Source organism: Toxorhynchites rutilus, chromosome 3 (genome assembly GCF_029784135.1).
Source record: "Toxorhynchites rutilus septentrionalis strain SRP chromosome 3, ASM2978413v1, whole genome shotgun sequence".
In the NCBI taxonomy this organism is placed as follows: Eukaryota; Metazoa; Arthropoda; class Insecta; order Diptera; family Culicidae; genus Toxorhynchites; species Toxorhynchites rutilus.
Window position 1 is genome coordinate 168,274,636 of NC_073746.1, and position 27,010 is coordinate 168,301,645.

Consider the following 27,010-nt stretch of genomic DNA (forward strand, 5'->3'; position numbering starts at 1 on the left):
CGCCCTAAAGATTGTTGACTTGATGTTATGTTTACGTGAATTGCTTACTTCTCGGTAGAACAGAAGCTTGGAACGATGGAATCAGCGCCACGATAGAAATTCACGTTGGGCCACAGAAGAAGTTGAACCAAACAAAACAGTTGTCACATGTATGAGATACAACTTCACATCGCGTAGTGTAATGTAAACACATCGCAACTTTCGGTCATCGTTTGTCAAACGGTAGACAATAGCTGTTGTGCTGTCATGGGTTTCGAGGCTACAGACTAATAAAACCTGACACAGAACAAAACCATGAAAGGAATCTTGTCTAAGGTTTACAGCTTTACGGTTTAAAAAAACTTTGTGGGACTCAGGCATGTTTTGCCTTTGTGTTGAATCTTGGATACATATTTCCATAACATAGAAAGAAAATGAAAGATTTCAACACAATAGTTCGTTGAAGTACATTTTCAAGTTGATGTTATTCAATGCTAGTTTTCACAGGGTGTTCTCATTCAATTCTGTTCAATTCTTCCCACTGGAGCGAAGTTTCAAATCATCTAAATATTTTCTCGAAAGACGTAATTCGTCATAAAAAATTATTAAATTTCGGATATTATTTTAGAATGCTGCGTCGCCCGGAAATGTTTTTTTTTGTAGAATCAGTTGACGATAATTGACATTGATGATTCATTTTTGTCCTCGTAGACAACAAGCTGACGCAATTTGCTTCATGTCAATGCATTGAACATTTATCTCGAACGCTATTCCGGTAGCTTTTTTCGCAATTGACATTCACTCGGCTACAGCAATTATATACTTGTTTCACCAGCACTATTATTGCTCATCTCATAACTACATCGATTGGCACCACATAAAAACAACAACAAGCAGAGCCCGAAATCTTCGAAGGTGAAAAATGAGGACCGATTCTACTCTCAGTAGCTTCGCTTCGACTAGAACTGTTTCGGCAGTCGCCGGCAACAAAAATGACTGGTGAACTAGTCCAGTCAGTGGTTATTTTATCTGACTCAACTAACAACTAATACAAACCTGCCTCTTCATTCAACTGACTTCAATCCACACTTCCATTTCCCCCTGACACTAATTCATACCCGCGTACGCAATATTATTTTTACGTTCATATAAAGAGGAACGAAAACATAATTTTTTATGCAAAAAAGAAGTTACCCCATCAATGGACGGTTTATTATCTACCCAGCGTGAACTCAAACCAACGAACTTAGACATTTATCAAGTATGCTATAAAGGTCCTCGCGTTAGGATTAGTAAATAGCGTGCAAAATAGCGCGCACACACTGCACGCTATCTTATACGTATGAGTAATTTTCGTGTACGATGCAAAAGAATCTAGCTCACCTGTAGCGTATGTCAAACCACGTTGAACTCAAACATCGATGCATGCGCACGTACATGGAAGAGAGAAAAAGAGGAACAAATTCGTTTTGGGGGAAAGTCACTTCAAAATGCAATGAGGACAATTTGACTGGGAAGAATGAAATGATATAGTCGTGTCGGTAGAGGGCTGTTTAGTCGTTTTGGCGGAGCGACTGCGTGAAGATGCCAAAAGTCATTACTAACTGAATACGGGTATAGTCAGTCAGATATTCAGCTGACTATCCTCAATTGACTATGACTATGCAGAGCCCTGACAACCAGTATCAAATATCATACTATATATCATCCAGAGCCATCCATTGACTGGTTTTTTTTTCCAAAATATATATTTTTATCAAGGCTCATATGGCGTTAGCCTCACGGGGCCGGGAGTCCAATACTTTGACAATTTTTCTTATTATCTATGTTAGTAATATGTAACCGATTACTCGCGGTTGGCTCGAGGTTAGTATTACAAGTGTTTTCGTAATTGGGATGTTGCTCTGTACGTGTGCCCGACACGGGATACTTCCTATTGGGATGCAGCTGACCATTAATCAGCAACGCCCCCCTAGTCTGTACCTCATATCTAGCATGGTGCGTCTTTCTCGACTCGAGGAATCCAGGATAGAATGGTCACTAGCCGGCGCAATCATCAGTTCGTGTAGAGTTGTCATGAGCGGTACAACCTTTGGCTCTTGTTGAATGATCAGTGATGACTGGTTGAAGCGACTGAATATATAAACACTTATAACCATTTTGCGCTAACACTTTCTGTTAATGTTACTGGCATCGAAAAAAGTTGTATAACTTTCTCATGCTCCATCATGATCAAGATTCGCACAGATGTCATCCCTGCTGAATGCAGTTTTGTTATTGACACGCGATATAGATAAATGGATTCCTGTCTATGTGATTCTTATGGACTCGAATTTTACTGAACCGATCGACGTGAAAATTTGTATGTGGAGGTTTTTGGGGCCGGAGAAGGTTCTTATGATGGTTTGAGATCCCTATGGCGGTTCGACACCCTCTCTAAAGGAGGGGGGAGGGGTTGCATAACTCGAGAACTAATCAAGCAAATTGATTAGTGACGAGTTTTGATAGAAGTACTAGGAATTTTATAGTAAACGGTATTTTTAAGGGGGTCGATTAGAAGAACAATCAATGAACAGCTTAGTAAGAAAACGTGAATGTTTGAAGGTATTGATAACAAAAAATGAATTTTGGGCGAGACGAAGTTTGTCGGGTCAGCTAGTATGTATAATATAAAATAACTCATAACATTCCAGCATGATATTCACGATAGTCTTGCTCGGTGATTTCCCAAATGGCGCACAACCTAAGAGCCTGCTTCGCCATAGTGTCAGTTCAATGCATTGATGTAATGTCAAAGGCACCAACGAAGCCTTTATGATGACGGAAACGTAGTTCACTGCTTCGAATATAGAAAAATATCTGAATATTTGCCTCAGCAGAGATCCATTGTGTAGCGCACTTTATTCATACTTTAGCGCAAATATTCCCCTTCTACTATTTCCCCTCCTTGTTTATATTATCACGGCTGCAAAGTTTGCACCACCAAACAATCGCCTATCATAGCATAAACAAATCAGACGATTGTAACATTGCGACAGTGCAAATGCGTAGCGAAGATGTGCTATTTGTACGTACAGGTTATGATGAACGCATGTACCACACAAAGCCATATTTCGATGGCTTCAAGCGACTAAATATACATGCACTCCTCTCCGTTTGGCGCTCTTCTGAACAGAAGCTTTTTCTGTTAATATTGCCGGACTCGATTAGCATTAGCCCCACACAATTGGGTAGTTCAGAATCTTAATGCCATGGCGTGCATAGCTTAATGCAATGATTGCAAACCAGAGACATCAGCGAGTGAGTAATTTGGTCTCTTGCACAGCTCAAGGTGAAACGAAGACATGTCATTGCTTCGAGTACAGAACGAGACTGAAAGTTTGTATCAACAGAGATCCTATAACTATATTCTAGCAAATATTCCCCTTTAATGCTCGTGGATAAGTTGCTCGGTATTGACGGCACGGGAAAGTAAGCTCACAAATAAGCAGAACAAATGTTTGGGAAAACTTATAATGCTTGTAATTTTCATCAATTTGAACCAATTACACACCAGGGGATTAAAAAGAATAGTATATCAAACAAATCTTAGGGAATTTCCGATTCGTTTGGTATGTAAATAATCAAAATCCCTTCCCGGCAAAAATAGTTATTAACGTAAACTTTATTTCATAAACCAGTTTTCTGATTTGGCATCCTTAATGGAAGAAGAATTCCTACGCCAAAAATAGTGAGAGTGAATTTGTTTGATTCAGTCTTTTCCTAGACCAATCTAAATGATAATTCTTGCGATGGCAGTAAGCCCTATATTCCGATTTTGATAGAGGCGTGCATTTTTTTTATAAAAAGAGGAAATCATACATGGATTTGCTCGGAGTTCAGTACCTGAGCATCGGTCAAGGCATTTAAGTGATATGGTGGAATATCTATATATATATATATATATATATATATATATATATATATATATATATATATATATATATATATATATATATATATATATATATATATATATATATATATATATATATATATATATATATAAATTAAGTTACATGAGGATATCGAAGAGTTTTTAAAAAGGAAAGACCGGTTTCGCCGGGAGTACAAGTTATACTGATTTTATTATTGTCAATTTTACATCATGAAGCCTAGCCATTTACCTAAAGCCCTTACGCTGCACATTCTATCCAGTCCGTTGTCGCGTCAGGTACAGAGTCCGAATCGGTGTTTTACGTTGGTGTCCTAAATTGTTGTTTCGCTTGCGTTTGCGAATTGATGCTACCGATAAACTGTTCCGCAGTGATCGGTTCTGTTGCTGTGGGGAAAATGATGTTGCTTGCGTTAACTACTCCCTCATCAAGTTTGGATCGTCCCGATACAATTGTGTTGGGATGATGGTTGTCTGCTGAACTGATGTTTGGTTTTCTTCATTGGGTGTCCTTTTCTTCTGGTACCAATGGTAAACTATGACGATCAAGCCTATAATGAAGCATATAGATGAGAGGCCCAAACTTGTTGATGTTTGGATGAAATATCGGGTTTTAATTATCTCCAGTTGTTCTCGGTTTTGGAAATGTAATTTCTTTAATGTGTGAAAGTCCAGGTTCTGCTCGAATTCGTTTTGTTCAATTTTCACGCCATCCAGAGGCACTATTGTTGGGATAATTCTCGATGGAAACGTAATGGAGCTAAAAGTTTTGTTGTTCAGTGAGATTGTACAGTTCTCGAAAAACAACAGCATCGTTCCTGTTAAAACTCTGTTGTTATGTAGACAGTCGCTTGATAGTGTGACTGTTGTGATTATGATGATGATATGGTTGTCTGTCAATCGTTTTATGTTGGTTGTATTCCGATAGTTCGTAAAGGTGCATTTTCCTGGGGAGCCTCGTATGATTTTGGAGAAGCATCTGTCGTCTGAGGTATCGTCTAATTTATCTTCTTCGCAAATGGAATTTTCGCCGATACTTTGGCAACTGCCTTTGATGAAATAGGTGGAGTTTCCGTAGATTGCTGCTTTATGCCAAGGGAGTTTGATGATTTGACCGTTGATTGGAAGTGGTTCTAGGAGAAGACTGGTGAATGGATGTGGTAAAATCTGCGGGACGCCGATGATGAAGTAGAGGATGGATTCCTTGAAGAGGGCTCTGATGTCTAGGTAATCGTATGCTTGGTCTGGATGTAGAATGGTAATATTTTGTTCTTCTAACTTATCTGAGATAAACTTTAGTTCTTCTGCTTCTAGAAAATTCTTAGAAATGATATTTATTTTTGCAAGTTGTATAACTTCGAAAATTGAGTCTAGGTGTTCTTGTATTAGGTCGACATGATAAGAAATTTTAAATGCCTGTCGGATTGCTGTGAAATTTTGATTGACAAGTTTGTTGGTGATTAGAGATTGTCTGGGTGATATAATTTGTTGCTTGATTATTCTTTGTTGTTCATTAACGGAATCTATTAATTTGTTTATACGTTTTCCTAGATGTTTGTTGATAGTTACTTGAATATTATTTTGTCTTATAAGTTCTTGGTTGCCTCGTTTTAAGTCATTTATATCGTTATCTATTTGGATTCGATCTTCTTCATCTAAATTGCCTGTAATCGCCTTTATGGCTGAGCCTAGAAAATTGAATGCTCCTCTCTTGTTTCTTCTATTTGGTAACAATTTCATATACGTGTTTTGGGCTTTCTTAAATTTGGACTGTAATGTGATATAAACGTCGCTGAAGTCTGTGAATATTTTAAGTCCGTCGATAGTGATAGCGATGTTGTTTAGTAATGGTCTATAGTCTTCCAAGTCTATTGTGTGATATATCCTGTGACGTCCAGTCATAATTAGTACGTTTCCGGTCTGTAACGTCACTAGTCCTGGGTTTCTGGTCAGGTCATGTATTTGTATCGTTCTCGATGATGAGGTCGTGATGAACGTCAGCGTAATTAGTTTTAGAAGTTGGCTCCGCAACATCTATAATTTAGAAAAATAATTTGTATGGTTTCATTTTCGCCGAATATTTTCTTTGTGTATTTCTCTGCCAGAGTGGTCCAGAAACATTCTACCTTTATCTTGGACAACTTTGACTGGGAAATACATTTCTTTTCCTTTGTTCCTTATTCCTTGTCTTCTATTATATACGGTTTCTTCCTCTCGAAGGACCGGTGGGTGTTCTCTCTTCTTATTATGGTAACCCAAATTTTTATTTTTAGTTTTATCTGATTGTACAATAATTTCATTGTAGAATTTGTTTCTGTTTTCTAAAATCTTTTCCATATCAAGAGGCCTTTCCTCTCCATCCCTTATTCCGTAGAATATTTCCCGGGGTTTGGTTTTTGTGGTAGAGTGGACTGTGTTGTTGTATATGGTGCAAGCTATTCTAAAAACTTCTTTTTCGTTTATGTCGGGATAATTAGGCTTAGTACAACGATAGATTTCGCCCAAAGTTGAGTGAAACCTCTCCACTGTACCATTACTTGAACTATGGTTTGGAGGAGTGAAATGGATGTCTATTTTTAAGTTTTCCAGAAGAGTTTTAATTTCGATGGATTTCATTGAAGGTTCGTTATCAGTAACGATCAAATTTGGGGTACCATAAATGGAAAAGTATTTAGTTAATCCTTTACGTACATCTTGAATGTTCCTAGATTTGATGGGAATCAATGTAGCGTATCTCGAGAATTTATCTAAAAAGGAAAGGAATATATTAGGTTGTTTTAAGAATATATCTAGATGTATTAAATCTAAAGGCTTTTTTGGGTCCGGAGTGGGTCCGAGCATGATTTTGTATGTACGGTATAAAATTGTTTACGGAGGAGTTTCTTGGGCCGTAATTATCTGAAAATTCAGTTCATCAGTGGAAGTGGTATTTTCTTCGACACTCTCTTCCTGATTGTTTACCACAGGTTGAAAAGATGTACTAGCCATCGATTCATTGTGATAATTATCCTGCTCATAATTTTCTTCATCATAGGTTTCGTATTCACAATTTGGTCCTTCGTACGGGCCGTAAGGATCAGACATATTTGTGCCTTCGTGGTAATTGATTGCTCTCCGAGGTCTATTCATATAGTTTATTTTATTAGATCTTATTGAAGGGTCTACATCCATGGGAATAGGCTTCGGCATCTGAACTGGTCTTGGGGCGAATACGTTTCGCGGAGGAACTTGCGGTTGATTTAGAAAGCTTTGGTTCTGATGTTGTTGGTAAGGTGTGTGGAATTGATTCATTTGAGGTCTTTGAAAATTTTGCCGTTGATTAAAAGGATTCATTTGTAATCTCGAAAAATTTTGCTGTGGATTAAAATGATTCGTTTGAGGCTGATACTGGGCTCTTTGGTAATGATTAAAATTATTCCAGTTCTTTTGCCTTGGTGGGGGAGGTGGTGCTACAACAATCGGTTTTTGGAATCGATTTGTAGTTTCCATCTTATTAAGACCGCATTTATTTTGATAGTTTCTCTCTTCAATAGAAACATCGAAAGCTTCTTTTAATTTTTTTGGTTGGCGGGCTCTTACGTTCCCGCCGATGGGCTCTTTTAGTCCTGCTAAAAACACTTGAAGAGCATTCTCCTGGTGTGTCGAGATTCTGTCCGTTCTCAAGTTGAGATCGAATGTTGAAATATTTGTATGGTTTATCAAAAGCGAAAGCAATTGATGAACCGAACTATAAAAATCTTCTATTGTTCCAGCTTGTTGCAGTTGAAACAATTCGCGGGTAAGCGTGACAGAATCACGCTTGTCGTTATAGTAAGCTATCAGGTTAGCTTTAATTTCTTCCCAGATTAGCGGTGTCCCGTATGTTTCTAAAACTCGGTCCGCATCTCCGGTTACTTTCGAGCGTATGGATTGAAGCCATACTTGCTCGAAGGGTGTCCCTTTAAGAGTTTCTAAAAAGGGCAACAGATTTTCCACTGCTCTAATGAAGCAGTGTAATTTGACGGGGTTACCGTCGAATTGCGGCAATTCGCGGATTGCCTGGGGCGTTTGCATCGCCTTTAGGATTTTCTCCGCCTTGTCGAACATTACCGCTGTTTGAGCAATTCTGGCGGCTTCTTCGTGTTCATTTAAATTTTCCTCCTGTGCTGAGGTATTGCTCCTCGGTAATTCAGGGGATATGTTAAAACTGTTTGGGTTCATTGTTTTCGCGATTATTCACAAAGCACTCCAAGGTAAAACTTAAATCACTCTTGTTAGATTAGCTAGTTTTTTTTTTCTGATTTAACGTTTGTTTTTGTTTTAGATTAGTAGTTCACTTTTGTGATATAAAAAGAGTCGCTTACGGTGTTACCCGGGCTCGTCTCTCTGAATTAGTAGTTTTTTGTTATATTTTATGGATGTGGATACAGCTTTTTTTGTTTCGGGTAAGCTTTGTACCACTCCGATTAAATGATTGTTAATTTGACTAAGATCTAATTACTTACTTGATAAAAAGGTATCACTCGTGCGTCCGTTGTAGTTCTCCAATCGTCAGCCACTCGATATTCGTTCGCGCGGGAAATCACTTTCGCGAATTGGATCTACGCGTGAACACTTGAACGAGCGATCCTACCGACTGCGCCAATTAAGTTACATGAGGATATCGAAGAGTTTTTAAAAAGGAAAGACCGGTTTCGCCGGGAGTACAAGTTATACTGATTTTATTATTGTCAATTTTACATCATGAAGCCTAGCCATTTACCTAAAGCCCTTACGCTGCACATTCTATCCAGTCCGTTGTCGCGTCAGGTACAGAGTCCGAATCGGTGTTTTACGTTGGTGTCCTAAACTGTTGTTTCGCTTGCGTTTGCGAATTGATGCTACCGATAAACTGTTCCGCAGTGATCGGTTCTGTTGCTGTGGGGAAAATGATGTTGCTTGCGTTAACTTATATATATATATATATATATATATATAATATATATAAATGGAATTCTGTTTGTCTGTCTGAATTTCCGTCTGTCTTTCTGTATGATTCTTATGGATTTGGAAAATACTGAACCGATCGGCGTGAAAATTTGTATGTATGGGTTTTGGGGCCAGAGAAGATTCTTATGGTAGTTCGAGACCCCTCCGTCCTCTCTAAGGGTGGCCCCGATACAAATATTTATATTTGTATACATTTGTATGTTATATACACAATTTTCTAAATAACTTAAGAACTAATTAAGCAAATGGAACCAATTTTGACATGTAGAGGTTTTAGGGAGCAATAAATGTTTTATGGGATTATGGGTTTTATGAGTTTTTATGGCATTGCCCACACGCACTATGTGCCCCGTTTTAATTTGATGTTGAAACCTAACCACCTACAAAATTACAGAATGACATTTACTTTCTTGGTGCGACCAAGCTTGGAGCGACCAAGAAAGTACCAGCATCGAAAATTGGTTCCGCTTGATGCATCGGAGCAGCCGCCACACAAACACATTCACGCGCAACTCTCTTCAACTTCAACTTCAACTTCAACTCTTTTCGTTTGGTGGTTATCGAGTTAGCTTTAGCCACTGGTGAACTTCGAGAAGAATCGAGAAGAATCCGGAAGGATGTCATCGTTGCTGAAAAATAATCTGTCACTATTTTCAATCACTATTTCCACACCTTTTTTGATTTATCATATATCATCATGAAATAAGAAGTAAACTTTCTGAAAATCAACGTGATTGCGGAAAACACCCTAAAGATCGATGCTGATATGAAGAAATGCTTCAGTTTTGTATACATTGTGTTTGATTGTGGCTGTCATTCCCCGTTCTTCCCTGTATACCTCAAAAACTTGAAAAAACTGGTTCCTGCTCGGAAGCGCCTGGGAGTAAAAAGATGCCGATCAAAAAAGTTGAAATTATGATTTATATTCTTATTTCCTCCTTTTCCTCATGCTTTATCTTTTTATTTTCACCTATAAAACCACTTAATCACAAGTTTTTCTGAAAGCCTAATCAATAAGCTTATCTAACACTTATTATTCTGTTGTGCTCCCGTGGCCGGGTGGTTAGCGTCATAACTAACATGCCGGGTGTTCGGGTTCGAAAGGAAGAAGGTTATTCTGTTATACTGATAAAGAAAAAGTTTTTTGTCATCTCCCTCTTTTTCGAAAAAAAACTGTTTTCCCATTTTTCATCTTCATTTCTCGATATCTCAGGTATAATACAGGTCGGATTCGGTTATCCAGAGACTCGGTTATCCGGGATTTGATTATCCGGATTATTTTATTTTTGATTTTCGGAAATTTTGAATAATTTGTATAATAATTCCATATTGAATAGCTACTATGGGTATCAAATGAAAGGGCTGAACTAGTACAATGCATATTTTCTCAGAACCCCATCAATATGGGTATCAAATGAAAGGGCTAGTAGAATACAGTTATTTATAAAAAAAGTAAACCCAAGATGGCGGCCACTACAAAATGGCGGATAACATATTTTCTCAGAAGGGCTTGACTAGTAGAACACAGTTATTGATGAAAAATGCAAATCAAAACTGGTCGCCATCACAAAATGGTGCCATTATTTTTTTCAAAGCTCCATCAATATAGGGTATCAAATGAGAGTACTCGACTGGTAGAACACAGCAGATCATGAAAAATCCAAATCCAAGATGACCGCAGTTCCCAAATAAACAATTACTTTTTAATGGTTCCATTCAGCTTGTCCTGTTTGTATGTATGTTTGAGTGTTCGTAGGGCTGTCCCACATTAATAGAAAATTAACCCCGTTCCTGTTGACTGATTGATCTGAAATTTGGAACACACCTTTAATGTTACTGTCATTATAAAACTGCGTATTCCATGATCTTGAAAAATTCAATTTGGCCACTGCTAAAAATGGCTGAATGGTTTGACTTGGAGAATACACTGCACTATGAACAACATAAATTCGAAAAGGTCGCCGCCACTAAATGGTCGACTATGTATTTTTTTGCAATCCCCTCAATATTAGTATCAAATAAAATGATTTGACTAATAGAATACAGTTCATCTTCAAAATATTCCGAAGAAAGTTAGGTAAGAAATAAAAAAGAAAAAAAAAATTCATTCCCCTCCTCTCATCAAATGCTCTAAGTTTTTCTAAGTTTTTGCATGACATGATTTCTAACAACAACACGTTTCGACATGCACCTAAAAGCACAAAACAGCCACGCGCAACCGAAAAGGCAAAATGTCCCATCGCAAAGCAGGGAAACAAAAGGAAATTGAACGGTGCATGGCGTGGATTTGAGTTATTTTCTTGGGGGAACCTTTTTTTATGCGGTCCCTATCTACCGCACAAAAAAAGTTTTCTTCAAAATGTATACCGAACAAGATTTTTTAAAGCTACTGGTGAAGTTTTGCACGATTTTTTATGCGACTTTTTTTGTGCGATCCCTATCCCCCGCATAAAAAAAGGTTTGCCTGTAGTCCAAAAATGACTTTTTTCAAAAATTCATAACTTTTGAACTACTAGACCGATTCAGATGATCGACATATAAAATTAAAACCTGGATCGATATATCAAATTAATCACCTGGTCTTTTTTGAAAAAAATACTATACCTGCAGAAGATTCGATTCTGCTCTCGTTATTATTGATTGTATTCGTTTTTTATTATGTTTATAGTCTCGCGACTAAAGGTGCTATATATTTTTATATGTTTTCTTGAAAGCTGAGGATTTTTCACATAACATATGTCGAAACCAGAGAGACGTTTTTTTTAGTTTTTGGGTCATGATTGTTATCAACAAAGTTAACCGATGGTTCGAAAAATCATTTTTTCCCCTTTTTTCCAACACAAAAATTCATAACTTTTGATCTTCTGGTGGACCGATTCAGATGATCGACACATAAAATTAAAGCCAATTAAATAGTCTTTTTTGGAAAATATTAGACTTGCGAAAAAAATGAATTTTGATTTCGTAATTATTGACTGTATTAGTTTACATGGTTCCGGGACCAAGGATGCTTTATTTTTTTCCCATTGCTCGAAATCTGACGATAAAAATAATATGTTTCTAATTATTTTCTTAATCATTGATGTTATATTGTATAGTAATTATATCTGAATCCCTTAAGAGAAATTTGTTTGTCACTGGGATCCGAACATGGTTCCTTTTATTTTTTTTCCGTTCATCTAAGGATGAACGTAAAAAAAACAAGCCCAACTCCAGGCAGCTCATAACAGAGCTTTTTTTTCGAGAGGAGGTGAGCGAAGGGATAAAAAAAATCTAAATCCTGTAACGTTTTCCCGTTATTACAAATATAAATTAACAAACACATATCTAAAATTAATTATAGCATCAAGTGTAGAATTAATTATACGCAGTGCCATCTAGGCGTCGTATTTCTCAACTACTCCTTTGGGGTCCAGCTCCTCTCAAATGATTGCAAACGAGAAGGAAATATACGGCGAATTTCTTTGCAAGAACGGGCGGAAATTAATGGCCACTTGGCATACTACGGCTAGGACCTGTGATTTTTCGGAACTCTCGGCCATTTCGTTTGCGGAGCGGTCGGAGAGCGGAACGTTTTTTGAAGTGCGAAAAGTTCAAAAGGTACTTTAGTGAAATATTGTTTCAGTAGTAAGAACTCGTTTTTTAGTTTTATTTTTATTTTATTAGATATAGCAGTTAGTGAAGTATTCATACAATATTAGTTTCGCTATTTTTTCGTTGATTTGGAAAAAAAAAGATACATTTTAACCCTTCCCAACTTAACCCAGCACTATATTAAAACAAGCGTTTCCGTGGAACAGATTGCCTGTTCAACAGGCAGCATATCCGGGATTTTGAATCTCCCATTTATTCGGAATAATCAGTTGAGCCGAGGATTCCTTATCCGCAACGAACGGGCGTGAATCAAACAGGATCATCCGACCGGCACTCGGCGTGTTTCGCAGTGCCCCGCAGCGTCCGTCATCATACGCTGTGCCATTTAATGAAGTTTCCTGACCGCGGAATCCTGGTCGGTACCGACGAGCACAAACGGTAGCTCGCCGACAGCAAATCGAGTTGCGACTATATCCAGCTTCTCATCGCACATCGTCAGAACGGTAAAAACCCTGCGCGCAGGTAGATGACAAATTATACGCATGGCCATCGCGTAGGAAACGCTACGATACGCTTATTTTACGTTACATTGAAAGTGTTTTGAAGAGAGAAGTTTTCATGAGAGTAGATTAAGAATAGGGAAAATAGAGAAACATGAAAGGAGAGAAAGCGTAGAAAATAAAGTGTAAATAGGGTTATAAAAGAGATTTTTCTTTCTAGAAATAATATTTCGTTAAGTTGATTTTTATTCGGGCCTTTTGCAGGTTGATTCCTTCTCCTAAAGTTAGCTAACCGAATTGGAAAGTTTCCTGCAAATTCAGGTATTCGCGGAAATCGGAGTTTTGAGTTACAGCATTTTTTGTAGGGAAGTTCACGTCAATTTTATGGCTATTACAGCTGCGATAACTAAAGCGCTTCGTCGCATAATTCATAGCAGATATAACCCTGAAATATTTGAACTATGCACAGCTAGCATTTAGCTTCCTCTTCAATGTAATAATCCACATCCCACTCGAACCGAATCACCTCATTTCGTTATAAAATTGTCCAACAATAAGCAACCTATTTTCGTCTGATTTTTTCCGTTATTTTTTCCTTCCAATAAGTTTAATTATTGACTTTGAGCCTTACACATGCCGTGTATGACCGGTCAAAAACCGAAAATCGACATGCACAACCGTTTAATGCTGTAATTATAAAATCATAGTTCTTTTACCTGCTGTATTCTTCCGCTCAACTGTCGTGTTGTCAACCGTCGGGGAATTTTACGTGCGTCAGACCTAGCGATTAACTGTTTTTTAAAATTGTTGATACACCAAACTCACTCACTTCATTCATATTGTTATCGATGTAAAATTTGGCTTCGTTAATGGTCAATTGACGCGTGTGCTCGAATACAATTCCAACAACCAGTGAGCCACTTTATTGTCCATTGTCACTGGGGGAACCAGCATCACATATTATCGGTCAAAACTGCACCACTGCCGTCACTTGAAACAATATAAGCACTTCTTCGCAAATCAGGACCGAGGGAAAATGTAACCAATCAACACTGAGCTACACTAAAATTCACTTAATCACTACAAGATTTATGTATTCATACAGCTCCCCCAAATTTACACCACATCACTTCCCCGCTTCTAACGGTTTCTGTCGCTTGATGTCGTCAGTAGATGATTATGATTCCAAAAGTATCACACTTTGGAGCGGAACGATTGATGTCACTGCTGCCGCTACTGATTGCCAAACCAGATGATGCTGATGTTGAGATGGCGCGGCGACAGATGAAAATTGGAGCTGAAATATACATACATAATGGATTATTTTGACATCAGTCAACGACGCTTTGATGTGCTGCGAATGGGATGAACCAATTTTGGGATGAGATCTTCGCGAAGACAGTTCCAGCATGGGTCGCATCGATCGAATCGTGCCAGCGAGACGCGAATATTTTGATGAGTGTAATTATTTTAGTGGATCTCGTTTATTATATCAACATATGTGATCGCAATATTTACACAGTGTTTAGAATATTAGAAAATAATCTAAAATGGACTGGAGCTTGAAGCTTGAGATTATGTTTTGATAGACTGTAAGTTAGTTAGGGTAGACCGGTTTTTTTTTAATTTACAAAAATGTGTGAATCCGAAAATGGGGTAAAAAGGGGGGCGATACCTAACCTCACCTCGTCGTAGCCGATCAACACCCGTCAGCTCGAGTAGAGGGGCGTCATCCAGACTAGCATTAGAAGAATCCACCAGTCATCAAAGATTCTCTAACTCCAAAATTACATATTCTCCGCTAATAACTCGTATGACGACCCTGAGATCCGGAAGCCCAGAAGGGCCTTTCGCGACTCTTTGATCCAAATCGAATTTTGATCAAAATTTTATCTGTTAAAAATTTTATAAGTTAAAGCTAAGGGCATTCTCTGCTGGAACCGGCAAATAACATTCTCGAGGGCTGAAGGCAACCACACCATAGGGTTTTGTAAAGCCGACTATTGGCACGACTTCCGTTGACTATCCGTCTTCAAATTTCACGGGCGTAGTTATTATCTGTTGTTATCAGCAAGTTGAAGGGGATAAGCTCGTTGACCATCTCAAGCTTATCGCCATCGTTAGCTCCTCCCGCAAGGGTGTATTCAGTCCTTAAGCCCAATGCATTAGGTTGGGGAAAAATTAATCCATTATTTTTTTGCGTGAAATTCAAAACTTTGTCCAAGACGCTTCGGATTGTTCGATTTGGGTCAAATATGCACCGTTTTGTTGTTAATGGTTGCTTCACAATGCCTCTCCCATAGAAGTCGTGATCCTTATTGACGAAAAACTCTAGAAATCGATTTTCACAATTCCTTTCGTGATATCAATTTATAATACCCCAGGAAGTTTGACAATTCGAAAAAATGTGGTAATCGCTTGGTGTCAGGTCCAAACCATATGACTTGATGCATTAAAACTCCTCAACTAAGCTCCCAGAGTTTCTGGCGAGTCACTACAGACATGTATGGTTTTGCATTCTTTTTATGGAACACAACACCTCTTCTGTTGGCCAATTCTGGCCGTTTCTGGTCGATCGCTAGCTTAAAAACGGTAGGGTTTTTGACAGTAGGAATTTGCATTTAGTGTTTGGCCATACAGAAGCAACTCATAATAAATGATTCCTTTCAAAAGGGGTATTGGGTGGCAGGCAATACGCGATTGTGGTAAATCTTCCCACCCTTTCATCGGAAATTATACTTTTAATACACACACATTCGTGAAGAATTGCGCTTGCAAGAGGAATTCATGAAGAATTGCGCTTGCAAGAGGGATTGCAAGAAAGATTAACTACACTGAAGTGGTTTGAAGGCAATGAGGTCATTATTGTACCCAAGCACATAAATCCGGCAAATTTTGAACCTTTTTGGGCATTAACAATTCAGGATGATGTAACCTAAGGGTCCAACGAAAAAATACGGATATTTGGTATACCCTCTTTCGATGAATCTGCTGTATATAAAGAAAAATTCGTGACAATTGCACTACAATTGTGCGTGCCCAGTCGACGTTGAAATTTTTATTTTTATTTATTTTTTTTCTTTTAACAAAGAAACTGATGTGGTATTTTATCATCTCTAGCTGTTACCACTGGTGGAACTGAAATTTGCCACCGCAACTACTGGGAATCAGCAAGTATTACGTCCAGTGCCGAAAATATTCACGTTCACGACACTCAAATACAACGAATTTCAGCCTGCCTTGTATTGATAACCTACTGTTGAAGTCGATAAATATGAAACAACACTATCAATGAACACCAGTGGAATGAAAATCAACATCCCTTCAACATCAACATCAACTTTCCCTTAACTTTTCCTCCTTTGCCACGTCCAGACATGGCTGCTTGTGTTGTCCTTTTGATGCGATGCGATGCGTACAACCACACAGGGTAGGCAGCTGACTTGCTGGCTCGAGAATTACTCATGGGTGGGACTTACGACCGATGTTTCGTCCTTTTTTTTCTCATTTCCTTTCTAATAGTGCTTCTTTCATAGTGCTGCTTTGGTTGCCCCTTTTGGTCGGTGCAGTTTGAGGAGCACAAATTGGACCAATCAAAAATAGACACACAGTGCATTTGGACAATGCTTGATATTTTACAATTATTCAATTGTTTATCTCAACAAAAATAAAATGTTATTTATTGTGATAGATGCGTAGAAATATTTCCTATCAATTGATGCAAACACTTTTGCTATTTATTAAAAAATGCTCGAGTTATAATCAAAATCTTTCATTTTTTGCTGCTTGATCAGTTTCTAGATTTTTATTTTACCCCCTATATCCCCCGGTTGGACGTAGTCCTACGGCAAAAATGCCTTTATTGTAAATGGGTACTTTTAGGAGATGACATAAAAAAATACACTTGCGTAATTTTTCTATCGTGTTTTATTCATCGATGCACCCCTCGGTTTTGGCAGCTGGTTGTTTACATCTGACACAAACATGATTTTCGTAGCTGTTTAATCAACTTTTGGTGCGTAGTGACATGTTTTTGAAGCCGAGAAAGCTTCCGGAAAAAAAGTGGAAAGCAAATCTCAGTACAGGATCGAAATTTGATTGTGCGTGAGGAGTCTCAACGAAATATTCCTAAGAAGCAGTGTTGCCACACGTATAGATTTATCTGAAAAAGTACCGATTTTTTCGTTATTTTTGGATTCCGTACGGTACAGAGTACAGATTTTCGTCAAAAAGTACAGATTGGTACATATTTTATCTGCGTGTGATATTTCTTACATTCGAACAAAGCATCATTAAGGTACATGAAGACTTTTACGCCGCAGTATCGCTTGGAGCGATTTTTTTTTCAAATTTTAATTCATGATAGTACGCAATCTAGATTCAAAAAAACTATGTATAAGCATTATAAAACACGAAGGACTTGCAAATGTAAATGTAGTATTTGTAGTGAATAAATGATTTTTTTTTTCATGCCAAATTTCTACAACAAATATTTTCGATGGTACAGATTTTTGGGCGAAATAGTACAGATGAGAAAGATTTTTAACCCCTCATGAACGACCACTCGGGCGATTAAAAGGTTGGATCTGGACCTTTTTTTGTCCCATTTGTTTTTTTTTTTATCATTAGCATTTTAGCTGTAACAGAGCCGAATTTCAATCGTATACATGTCACATGTTTATCATATATATACAGCCATTCCATGCCAAACCGATATAGTGGTTCTCAGATTTTCGTCAAAAGTGATAGTTTTGTTCTTTATCGCAAAATATGAGACCCGTATTTTTTTTTTATTTTTTTTTTTTTTTTTTTTGTTAGGGAGACCATTTCCATTTTAGGGTGGTCCAAAACAATTTTTTTTCGCATTTTTGCCAAAAATTATTTTTTCCAAAAATTCATAATTTTTGAACTACTAGAACGATTCAGATGATCGATATATCAAATTAAAGCCAATCACCTGGTCTTTTTTTGAAAAAAATACTATACCTGCAAAAAATTCGAATTCTGCTCTCGTTATTATTGATTGAATTAGTTTTTTATTGTTTTCGTAGTCTCGGGACCAAAGGCGCTATCGTTTCTTATATTTTTTCTGGAAAGCTGAGGATTTTTCACACAACATATCTCGAAACCAGGGAAGCTTTTTTTCCGTTTTTGAATTATTATTTTTCAAAGTTAGCCGCTGGTCCAAAAAATCATTTTTTTCACATTTTTTCCACTACAAAAAATCATAACTTTTGATCTACTGAACCGATCCAGATGATCGACATATCAAATTAAAGCCAATGAGCCAGTTTTGTTTGAAAAAATATTACACTTTGAATAAAAATGGATTTTGTTTTCGTAATTATTGATTATATTTGTTTTTTATAGCTTACATCGTTTCGGAACCAAGGGCACCATATTTTTTTTATATTTTTCCTCAGTTTTCAGGTTTTTTCACATAATATATCCGAATACCAGAGAGGCATTATATTTCGCTTTAAAGTTATGATTTTTCAAATATGTGTATGTGTATCATCTGAATCGGTCCGGTAGTTGAAAAGTAATAAATTTTTTAAGAATGGCATTTTTTGGAAAAAAGGGGAAAATGATTTTTTGGGCCATCGGACCACTTTGAAAAATCATAACTCAAAAACAAACAAAAAACTCAGCTTTCCAGAGAAAATATAAAAAACTATAGGGCCTTTGGTCCCGAGACTATGAAAACATTTAAAAACGAATACAATCAATAATAACGAGATCAGAATTCAAATTTTCTGCAGGTATAGTATTTTTTCAAAAAAGACCAGGTAATTGGCTTTAATTTTATATATCGATCATCTGAATCGGTATAGTGTTTCAAAAATGCAAAAAAAATGGTTTTTTTGGACCACCTTAAAATGGAAATGGTCACCCTAACAAAAAATGAAAAAATACGGGTTTCATAATTTGCGATAAAGAACAAAACTACCACTTTTGACGAAAATCTGAGAACCACTATATCGGTTTGGCATGGAATAGCTGTATAATTAGCACATTACACAGTAGCCTTTGAGGCGTAAGAGTATTCCTTCTGATCTTCCATTATCCAGTTGGACCACCAGACGGCGGAGACAGTTGATTGATCATTGTTGAGTTATTTATAGAACAACAGCCCGATGTGTCTTGCAGAGCAAAGCAGTTGTATGGATGAATCGATCTTACTTCACTTGTATTGAGAATTTATGAGCGATTTTGGACAACAAGCTTGTAACTGACGTTAAGAACAAGCAAAACAATTTTGCTGCGTTGAAGAAGGCTTCAGACGAGCTGGTCCGCCAACACTTCCGGAAACTCCTACAAAGTATGACAAAGCGTTGTCAGTTGGTTATCGAGGCCAAAGGAGGTAATATTGACTCCTAATTATTTGTTTTTATTATATTTTTTTAAAATAAACCATAAATCGGATGTTTTTATGTCATACCCTAAAAGTACCCGTTTGGGAACAAAAGTCATTTTTTATTTTTCTAAAAAAATAAAAAAAACTGAAATCGCAAAATGGTCTACTAATTACATACTTTTACGTAGTATTGACTGGAATACCGAAAAGTATGGAAAAACTCTCAATATTGGAACACTTCAATTTCAAATGGGGGTGGATTTTTTGTACCCATCAATGTATATGCCATCGCAGAAATTGTGTACCATTACATATGGCACAAAACTAGCCCCATTTTAGCTACATTTATCCTAAAACAGATATAATGGGATGAGGCTGAAAATGTTCCGCTTATACCAATAAAATGGCATGAGGAACTCATTACGCACCTATTTTTTTTTCTAAAAATGATGTTTCAGAATAAAAAAAAACTTTATTTGAGTGATGTATTACAGACAGCTGAGACTCAAATTATGACGATATTTGAGGGTTTTGAACGCCATAATTTCACTTAATGTTATTCATCCAGATGCAGAACAAACAATAAAAACGCTTGTTTTGATATGGGAAACAACAATCGATAAATTCGCTTCAAAACACATCGATTCCGAAATCAAAGTTAGCAGAATGAAAGGATTTTCGATCTCTAAGAATTGGTTGGACCCGTGGTAACAAAGGCAATAGTTTGAATGCAAAAGATTTGTGATTGTGATGGCATCCTTCCACAATATCTGTTGGATAATTGAATGGCATTTAACGAAACAATTCCAGAACTTACATGAACTTCGCATCGCTCGTTCAACCGCTACAATAGTTAATTCGTCCAAGATTGAACTGCACTGTTTCTGTAATGCAAACCACGTTGTATCCGTTAAAAATTGTCATTGGAGGCACGTATCGGGAGACTGCAGCACTCCGTCAATCAGTTGTCGAGAGGATTAACTGCTCAGCCGTTTTTTAAAGATTCTGTAGGGTGGATTTTAACTCATTGATCACACCTGGCCAGAAGGTCCATCGGATAGATTATTCTACCGAATCACGTGAACGTGATAAAAACTGTTGATGCGATTGTTGCGCCCCATTATATATAATTCAACGATTTTTACGGTGAATCTTTGGTTTCTTGTACTTAGTGTAGATTGTCGTGTTTTCGTTTTCGTTTCGTTTTTTATTATTACAATTACCAACAGGCCTGAACATTAGTGCCCTAATGATAAATTTAATATACACTATATACTTATTGTCTAAGAGCGGTATAAAAAGACTTCTTTAAATTAGAACGAGTTAGGTTGAAATCGAAGGATGTGAAGCAACGGTCGAAGACGCGACACATGCTTGATACGGGTTCAACCTTCCCCGGCCCCAAAAACCCCTACATACAAATTTTCATGTTGATCGGTTCAGTAGTTTTAGAGTCCATAAGAATCAGACAGACAGACAGACATACAGAAATCCATTTTTATATACAGGTAAACTTCGATATAACGTACATTTCACTTTCAAAAACAACGTACAGTATCGAATTGTACGTTATATCGAAACATAATAAAGTAGTCACAAACGTAGTCTATAATACATTATTGTGTTGCTGTTTTAGTAAAGTTAATGAATAACTTCAATCAGAAGACGAAGTCAGCCTTTCTCATGATGTTTCCTTCGTACTGTTGATTAAAGCATGATTCATTTAGAATCCGGAATCACAAAATCAGCTGTATTTCGGAATTGATTGAAGGTACAAAACTTGTTTTAGAATCACAATACAGATAGTTCATTGTTCTATCAGAAAAAAAAATATTAAAAAAATGTTTCCTTCACACTTTGGAAATGTGTACGTTATATCGAGTGACGTTATATCGAAGTTTCCCTGTATACAGGTCGGACTCGATTATATACAGACTCGATTATATGTAAAGTGACCAGATGGTCAGAGGTCTAACGCGGGACACAAAAAACAAAACGTTACGTATATACGTTATGTGAACATAAACTATAGTTTAGCGAGTCTAAACTGATCAGTATTATTTCTTTATGAGTACCGGCACTCAGTTGTGATTTTTCGGTGGTTTTGTTTACGCTCGAAAATCACTCGCTCAATCAGAGCATTTACGCCTGGCAAGCACGATTTAAATTCTACAATTTTCTGCAAATTACCGAATGGAATGCTCGAAAATTCCAAATCATTTTTCATCGACACAAAAAAATGGACTAATTTCGGATGGCGATGAAAGATAATTTATAGGAACAAATTTTCTTTAAATCTTCGTTTATTAAGTCTACAACAAAAATGATTGAAGGTTGTTGATTCGCAGCAGCAGCACTGTCAAGCAACATGATGATTTTTCCATACTGCAAGCCACAATCCACAGTGAAGGAGTTGGATATCCTGAGGCACTTTGTGTCCGCCAGATATAGCCGATCTGGTATTTACAATATCATCTCTTTGCCGCTCCTTAAGCCGGGAGATCGAAGCAACCGGCCAAACGGTGGAGAAGAATCTGGCCAAAATGGACATTTTTATGCGGAAGCGTCAGACGAGACCGGCAGTATCTGAGCAGCAGGCAATCACCCAGAAGGAGTAGCTTGAGGTGCTGGCGAAAGAAGTGAAAAACTTCTTTTCGTACTCATAATGAAAGACGAGACGTACTTAATGCTAGAATTCAACGAATGGCAGGGGACCGGGTACTTTACGTTTCCCAGGTAAGCGATGACGTCGAATATATCATTCACATCAAGTTCTCGAAGAAGGCCCTTCTCTGACAGACGTGAAGGGAATGTCCAAGCCGCTCTTCTTTCGAGTCATATGGTTAACGGGGAGATATATAATACGAAGTGCTTGCCGAACCTGGGATCAGCCCATTATGCCAAATGATCACTGGAGGATGGATCGGCTGGAGATAAACATTGTCGCGAAGAGCACCAGCATTCTCAACATTCCCCAGCTGCGCCCGATAGAAAACTTTTGAGCGAATGGCCAAAATAGAGAAACAGGCGACCACCAAAGCCACGAAAAGGTAAAATAACACGCCGATATACATCTATTCATCGGCCATGGTTCAGGTTCCGGCCAACTTCCGTAAGACCGGCCAGTGCTTCATTTACGATACTTCATAAAACAACTCTGCCTCTTCCTGTGGAGTATACACTAGTTCTTCCGGCTTATTTAAAACGTTAAGCCCTGACCGAGCTAGGGGACTAAAGATGAACTTTTCGTCTGGCTCACGTTGGTCCCTGCGGATCAATAGGGGACTTTTATGAAAATCATTTTCCAATTTTGTTGCTGTCGCTTCCAGTTGACACTCTCTAAACAAAAAGCCTAATGTCGGTGCGATGATGCATTAGAAGCGCTCTTGAGCAGTCTGCCAAATAAAAGATTTTTTTGAGGTTCATCCATTTAAGAAAATCAACATGATCAAATTGTGATATTGAAATATATTGATATCGCGGGACATATATACATTTTCATTTCTTTTGCCAAATGCGGGACGTTTCGCGGGACGGAATCTAACGCGGGACATTTTGTTGAAATGCGGGACTGTCCCGCGTAACGCGGGACGTCTGGTCAGTTTAATTATATGTGATTCGATTATATACAATTTTGGACTCGATTGTATACAGTTTGAAAAAAAATTATTTTTTTACATTTCAAATATGGCTTATTTCAAGAGGAAATGTAACCTTTCAACGTTAAGGTGAAGTTTAAGTGGCTATTACATGTTCAGTGGGGTAAAAATCGTGATTTTTGAAGATTTTGCTTGAATTTTCACCAGGAATTGTTTATATCGATATTCCAGCCAAATTAAGAAAGATAGATGATGGACGTCAAAGAACAAATTGTAGAGCGGTTAAAGAACTTCAATTTAATTGATAGAAACAATATAGTTTAATATAAATTTTAAGGGCGAGATTAATAATAACACATTAAAAATTATTAACTTTTAAGTTTTTCACTTCCAAAATGTTATTAAAATCCACTAATTTAGTTGTTCCACTACTATATCCTGTACTAAATTTTCTCCCTTCGGAAGAGGAACTGAAAGACTTCTTCTCACTCCAAGGGCACCGATTTATCGTCGCTGGTGACTTTAACGCAAAACACACCTTTTGGGGATCAAGGCTGATTACCACTCGTGGACGCGTATTATACAACGTTAACACTGACTCTGGTTATGACATTGCATCATGCGGTGAACCGACACACTGGCCAGAGGACCTCGCACGACTTCCGGACCTGCTAGATTTCGCTGTCACAAAAAATATTAATAGTAAACGAATTCGATCGAAGCTTCTTCTGGATTTATCATCTGATCACTCACCAATACTCCTGGAATACTTCATAGAAAAGGAAGTGAAGCAGACGTCATCTAATCTCACTAACTTTTCAACGAATTGGACAAAATATAAGACATATATCTCCTCTAACATTCTCGATCTACCTCTGGATAACGAACATCATATTGAGGAAGCAGTTAACCAGCTCAGTGTACTCATGAAGAACGCTGCGAAGATAGCTACCCCACCTATGAAGCCTCAGAAACACAAAAAAAATTATTACTGCCTCACACATAAAAGCAGCAGTTGCAGAAAAGCGACGACTAAGACGTATCTGGCAAAACAAACGATCGCCAGAATCTAAAAACCAATTCAATGTGGCACAACGTAAATTAAGAAAGCTATTACAAGACGAGAAAGATGAAAAATTCCATAATTACTTAACTGAATTGTCGCCAAATCAAGATACTAATTACTGACTATGGAAGGCAACCAAGAATCTAAAACGACCTCAGTTACAGGTCCCGCCGTTTAGAATGCCCTCTGGTAATTGGACCAGAAGTGACGATGAAAAAGCAGCCACTTTTTCAAACCATCTTCAAAAAGTTTTCACTCCGAATCAATCCGGACCTAATCAAGAAACGCTCGAATTTTCTGGTTCTATAAACCAAAACAAAATGAAAATCAAACATCGGCTGGTGAGACATGTTATCAATAATCATATCAATGTGAAAAAGTCACCCGGTATCGACCACATGAAACGGATATATGATCAAGGAGCTACCTGACTTAGCAATTAAACATCTCACGAGAATTTTCAACGCAATGACCCATAAAGGATATTTCCCACAAGCATGGAAAATTTCGACCATCATTATGATTCCTAAGCCAGGGAAAGACGCACAGAAAGTGGAATCTAATAGACCTATCAGCATCCTTCCAATCTTCTCAAAAGTGTTCGAAAAAATTATCCTGATAAAATCAGCGCCCGAGATTGAAAGATTAATCCCGAATCATCAATTCGGATTCCGAGCAAAACATGGCTCTATTGAACAAGTGCACCGATTGATAGAAGAAATTCGTAAAGTATATGAAGGCCGCGGATACTGCTCAGCGCTTTTTCTTGATGTAGCTCAAGCTTTCGATAAAGTCTGGCACGAAGGACTGCTCTATAAAATTAAAAATATGCTACCACAAGTATATGAAATTATGCGTTCTTATCTACTGGGAAGAAAGTTTCATGTTCGGTATAACCAAACTCTATCACCAGAGCAAGAAATTTATGCTGGCGTTCCTCAGGGCAGTGTTCTTGGACCAGTTCTCTATCTCATCTACACAGCTGATCTCCCGACCGCGCGTAACTTAATGACTACAACATTCGCAGATGACACAGCTATTCTCAGCAGTCACAAAAACAGAACGATTGCTTCACGGGATCTCCAGGAACACATAACGGTCGTGGAAAAGTGGCTTCAAAAATGGAGAATTAAAGTAAATGAAACAAAATGTGTCCACGTTACGTTCACGCTTAATAAGAACACATGCCCACAAATCAAGTTCAATGGATCTGCAGTACCTCAATCGAATGAAATTAAATATCTTGGTGTACATCTAGATCGTCGTCTAACCTGGAAGAAACACATAGATGCGAAGAAAACGCAATTGAAGATGCGAGCAAAACAAATACATTGGCTAATCGGGAGGAAGTCGAAATTAAAACTAGAGTTCAATGAAAGAACATGAAAGTACATGAAAGAAGGAATGTACTTATAAAAATTAACGAGCCAACAAATCATTACCTTCAATACAGACATTTTATGCTTCCTCATCTTACACTTTAGCATTTATTATTCAAATCCACAAATAATCTCCATGTTTCATTATGACCCACGATTAATTCCGTTATATCATTATGAAAATCTCCGGCATAATTAAAAAATATGGCGTACAATCAACTTAATTAGTCTCATTTTTATCCAAAGCGCGCATTTATGTTAAATTAACCAGAATTAAGTGTCGTTCATTAAGGCTCCCCCCATAGATAACAATAATCGAACGATAGCTTCCATGGTGGTGGAATCACAGCCCCGATAATACCACCACGAGAAATCAGAAAAGAACCCGAACCGGCATACCTTCCGAGCACATATCCTCTAAAAGCATATCCGAATCCGTATAATCCCCTGATGACTAATTTGTAACAACAGTAGCACTCAGTCGCACTTCGGCACATTTGTCATATCGACCTCTTCGGCTCGGTTATTTTTCCAACTTCACACCACACCAACTTCACGCATTTCATTCCGTCGATTCTCCCAAGTGCCGCGGGGTAATGAGCTCTTGCCGTAAACACTTAAATCATTATCCACACGTTATGGGGCATAAATGTCGCTTTCACTGACATATATTTCCACTTGTTTTTCTCATCCTTTCTCTGTGTGCAATCATAACTTTGAGGGTGTCAAACGACCGGTTTTCCCATCCCCCTTCACTGCAATAATGAGTTAGAGTATGCTCACCAACTGCTAAGCACTACTGTTATGCACTTGCACTTGCACTGGCGCATGCAGCTTGTTGCCGGGATGATTTCCACTTTTCCCCGTCGGAGCAGACGCGAATTGCCGTTGTGTCGTAATGTCGTATCCGTATCCGACTTGTCCCGCCTATTCAGCAGCACACGTGTTTTCGCAATGGGACATGTAACCGATTCGAATCGCGCTCAAAGACTGCTACTCAAGCGGACAGGACGATTCCGTTTTAGTCTCCCTCATATTGGCCGGCTCGTTTTTCCTTGTGCCGTTGGTATTCATCCGCACGGTACCGCGCGGCATCATGCCAAACAACAAATTTAAGAATAACATGTTTTTCCTTTGCCGCCTCGGAGAAAGATCAACGATGGAGAGAGTCGTTGGGTTCTCACAGAGAGTACAGGATGCAGCAGGCATGATAGGGATGAATTGCATGGCTGTTGAGAAGAGAAGAATGAAAGAAGAGAGGAACCGCATGGCAGAATGAACTCAAAATGTGCGTCGTGCGCAAGGAAAATGAGTGGTCAGAAATGTGCATCGCCGCTTGTTTGTGTTTAGTTGGCTTCTCGTGAACCTTGACAGATTGTATGCGTTTGCGATGAATAGTGTTCATGTGATTGTGAGCTGTTCACTCATTTTAGGTAGGGGAACATATTCTAAAACGCCTTTCTGGGGCAAATAATTTGTTATAATCCGGCAGATTACAATATTGTTTGCGCTGTATAGACTCAAAACAATCAACCTGTACGATTATCTCAAGATTTACAGGTCACTACGCTAGCTCTTGGACGAAATTAATAGATGAAATATCAGGAAGAATGATCAACTTCTCTACAGGTAT

The 27,010-nt window shown here is 37.9% G+C and overlaps 1 protein-coding gene across 5 annotated transcripts in view; it reads right to left on the reverse strand.

Moving 5' to 3' along the window:
- Positions 1 to 26,465, reverse strand: part of LOC129775254 (uncharacterized) — a 225,104-nt gene extending 198,639 nt beyond the window's left edge. For 2 of the 5 annotated variants that reach the window (XM_055779740.1, XM_055779736.1), the window contains exons 1-2: positions 25,777 to 26,465; positions 13,692 to 14,272 (exon numbers count right to left, since the gene is read on the reverse strand). The gene's annotated coding sequence lies outside the window, so the exon portion shown is untranslated. Of the gene's footprint in view, positions 1 to 8,397; positions 8,542 to 13,691; positions 14,273 to 25,776 lie in introns of those variants that run through there. The other 3 variants (XM_055779739.1, XM_055779737.1, XM_055779738.1) reach the window with 2 other exon arrangements.
- Positions 26,466 to 27,010: the final 545 nt, after the last annotated feature.